Source organism: Nicotiana tomentosiformis, chromosome 10 (assembly GCF_000390325.3).
Source record: "Nicotiana tomentosiformis chromosome 10, ASM39032v3, whole genome shotgun sequence".
NCBI classification, from domain to species: Eukaryota; Viridiplantae; Streptophyta; class Magnoliopsida; order Solanales; family Solanaceae; genus Nicotiana; species Nicotiana tomentosiformis.
The window spans coordinates 67,024,981-67,029,202 of record NC_090821.1 but is presented as its reverse complement, the minus strand read 5'-3'; the positions used below and the strand labels follow the sequence as shown (position 1 = coordinate 67,029,202).

Below are 4,222 nucleotides of genomic sequence, written 5' to 3'. Positions count from 1 at the left end.
AACAACCCAGTAAAATCTCATTATAATCAAATAAATAAATTTTAGAAATATTGTATTAGAGCACTCAATATGGGATGGCCCAATCCAGCCTAGCCCATCTCACGCGGGCTTGGCACTTAACTAGTTTGCCATAAAATAGTTAGCTCAGCGTAGCCCTATCTGGCCCCCGGGCCCCATGGGATGGCCCATTATTTTTTAAAAATATTTTTTAATTTAAGTTCTGATCTAAAATACAAAACTAAATAAATATTTATAATTCAAAATATCTTGTTAGACAGAAAGTTTTTGCAAAATTTAATAACAGACATTGTTCCAATTGATTATAATAAAACATAAAAATGGAAGACTATATTTTATTCATTAAAAATCAAAACTCAAAATAAACTAATAAAAATAATTCATGGTAATAGTGATATACCCAACACTAACACCTCATCTTCATCAAACACATTCAATTTATATGCAATATTAATTAGTTAAACATTAACAAATAACTAAATTTTAAGAACTAAGTATATTTTGATATACATCTTAATATATACAAAGACGGAAAATAAAGTTGAGATATAAATTTTGATATACACATTATTTGATGTGTTATACATAGTGATATACAAATAATATAATTATTTTTGTGTTATACACTTAGATATAAACACAACAATAAATGATCGACAATTATATTTATAATTTCATATTTTAAATATAACAAATAAGGAAAATAAGAGTTTAATATACACAAAAAAGAAAATTAAGATTGTGATATACATTTTGATATATATATAATAATATATATATATATATATATATATATATATATATATATATTATTATTATTATTATTATTGTGATATACATTTATTGGCTACTTAATGTCAATAAATAAAAAATGGGTTAATTCTAGCAATTAGTAGACTGAGTTGATATACGGTGCCAAATTCCCAAAGTATATTTAATAGGAGTATTTTTTTTATTTGGCGGCCCAGCCCAGCCTCGATCAAGCCTTGTTCTTATATGGGCTCCAAAAATCTTAGCCTGATCCTATCAATTAACAGGATAGATTGGAGGGCCAGCGGGCCAATCCCATATTGACGGCTCTACATTGTATCAACGAATACTCACCAATAATGATGTTGTTTATTATCTTTTCGTCAGAATTTACCTCAGTAAGTAAACCAACCAATCAAAGTTGAATGTTTAATTGTATTGTTTTGCTTTAAGCTTTATGTGTCTGCTTCCTTCCTACTATTGGTTTCTTATAGCTAATTAGCATATTGGATTAACAGCTTGTTTGGATGGTTGTTACACATCGTTTCATAATGTGTCGTATCGTATTGTATTATATTGTATTGTACTGTCACTATTAGAAATTTGGAAAAAACCGACCAAGGTCGACCGATCAACTTTGGTCGGTCAAAAAACCGACCAAAGTTGGTCGATTTTTCAAAATATTTTATTTTTTAATTTTTTTTTACGAAACCGACCAACTTTGGTTGGTTTTCTTTGGCGCAAAAATGCGGGAAACTATTTTTGAGTCCCACAAAATTTATTTTTCAAGAAACCGACCAACTTTGGTCGGTTTTTCAATTAAAATAAATAAAAATTAATATTAAAAAAACTGACCCAAATTGGTCGGTTAATTCGGCCGGTCATTTAAAAAAATGACCAATTTTGTTCGGTAATTTTACTTTTTAATAAAACCGATCAACTTTGATCGGTTATTTTCGTGCGAAAATACAATTAAAGAATATAAATCAAATAAAAGACAGTCTTAAAATAAAATGCACCAATGGTCTAGTGGTAGAATAGTATCCTACCACAGTATAGACCCCGGTTCGATTCCCACATGGTAAATCTTTTGATTACATAATTAAAATATCAACCAACTTTGGTCGATTTTTGTTTTTGCAATATATTTTTTTTTTGAATTTAATTGACCGACCAAAGTTGGTCGGTAATTTCTGACCAACTTTGGTCGGTATTCCTTTCCGACCCCTAAAATATCGTCCACACGTAAATGATCGCGTTACCGACCAACTTTGGTCGGTTATTGGCCATTACCGACCAACTTTGGTCGGTTTTTACCGGATTTCTAGTAGTGTGTATCGTTTGATGAATACAATGTTTGGATAGATTGTATCGTTTGTCGTTATTTCATGATACCATGCACCAGCAATATGAAAAATAAATTTGCAATATTATAAAAAATAAATATGATACGAGGTAAATTTATTATATAAAAAGGTAGAGTAAATAATAAAATAAAATAATTTAATAATAGTGAAGGGTGAGATGAGAGAAAAAGACAAGATAACGTCGCAACCACACCAAATCGATCGTTACGTAAAGTGACATATTTCGTCGTTACATAACGACGGATTTAACGATACGATACAATAAAATTAAAGTAACAACCAAAACAAATATCGTATTTAAAGTAACAATACGATACGATATAATAGGTAACGACCATCCAAACAAGCTGTAAGGTGTTGGAGTGTTGGCTTTCCTAAATAATCTATAAATAGATAAATAGTTGATATCGTCTATAAATAGATAAATAATTTAATCTTAGAAGTTAAATTAAAGTAAAAGTACTTATTAGTTAACTAACCGTGGTACTAAGCAAAAGTACTTATTAGTCAAATTAAATACTTTTCAAATCAAATTAAATAATTTAAAGAGATTCATGAGAAGATGCGTAAAATCTTTGATATATGGTAATGTTGTAATTTCTTTGACTAACCTTCCATAGACCAAAGAATTTCTTTGACCAGCTAACCAAATTTCAAGAATTGAAATTAAAAACATTTCCTAATTCGAAATAGCATTATAGTAACTTTATCTTCAAAAAGAAATTAGCAGGTTCTTAATGAACCAAATATTACTACTATATAATATGGTGATCAGAAGCATTGTAAAGTAAGTTAAAAAAAACATTCTTCTACACAAGATGGCCAAGACTTTGCTGACTCTTTTTGTGGTAGTCACCTTATTGATCGTTTCACGCGGTAAGTTTATCTTTGTCTCAATCATTTTCAATCACTTACAAATTTAAATATATGGTTGTTTAATTTTAGCATGAAGCACCTTTTACTTGTCACATGTTCATATTCTATATAATGACTAATAGTTCTCTTTTGTGATTTTCAGATGGGGTGACATGTCAGACATGTCAGACTATAACAGATTGTCGTTTTCTGACTTGTTATCCTAATTTTGTAAGTTGTATCGGTGGGAAGTGCGTATGTAAAGGTCTCTCCTTCCTTCTCTCACATGGATCCTTTCTCTCACTCTCTTTATCTTTCTCACAACTAGTCTTTGGGCAACACATAACTAAGTTTTAACATAAGCAAATTTTGATGATGCATGTGATTTAAATCTGCAGACAATATATGTATAGATATGAATTGAGAATGTGTGCCTGTAAGTAATTAACTGCAACTGAACTCACCAGTTTTGGGGGTTTGTCTCAATCACTCGTAAAGTCACATGCGATATCTATGGTTGTTTTAACATTATGCACTTTTTACTTGTCCCATATCAGCAATTTATTATAACTAAATTTTATCAGAGTTATATATGTCTTCGCAAGGTGCTAACGAGTTTTCTAATTTTCAGATCCGCCGCCAGGAACGATCATGTGTTTTGGTACATTAGATTGTGAACGTTTTATGAAATGTAAGGTTGGGTCTCCAAAATGTGTAAAACAGACATGCATTTGTAGTAATTAACTCAAGACAATACTCGTTGATCACAAAGGTGGTGGTTTGGTGCCGAGTACTTGTTGTTATTAAAAATATAGAAGTCCTTATTGGTGGATGAATATTGTATTCAATTCCATGATATTTACTTGAAGAAATAAATGGCAATAAAAATTTGCATTACCAGAAATCTTATTTCTTTGCTATTTTAGATCTTAAGTGTGTTTTATGAATATTGTTATTATATTTCTTCGGAGGGGCACATACATCGTCGGGGGAATGGAGAGTACGAATTTTGCGTCTCTAGCTAGAATGCAAGGTTGCAGCTTTAACATTAAATTATCATTCAATTCACATCATCAAAGGATTATGGTCAAGTCTATTTTAAAAAAATTTAATACCGTAAGATACAACTTGATTACTACTATTTAATCGAGTGGGTTTTATGTGTCAAAATATATTGCGAAAAAAGTTTAAATTTACAATTTATTTTTTATAACCCCGCAAAAAAAGGAAAA

At 30.0% G+C, this 4,222-nt stretch overlaps 1 long non-coding RNA gene across 1 annotated transcript; it reads left to right on the top strand.

Annotated features, from left to right (window-relative positions):
- Window positions 1-2,933: 2,933 nt before the first annotated feature.
- LOC138899648 (uncharacterized) lies at window positions 2,934-3,819 on the top strand. Its single transcript, XR_011411394.1, has 3 exons — window positions 2,934-3,011; window positions 3,154-3,255; window positions 3,622-3,819. It is a non-coding gene; the product is annotated as an uncharacterized lncRNA (long non-coding RNA).
- The last annotated feature ends 403 nt before the right edge of the window (window positions 3,820-4,222 follow it).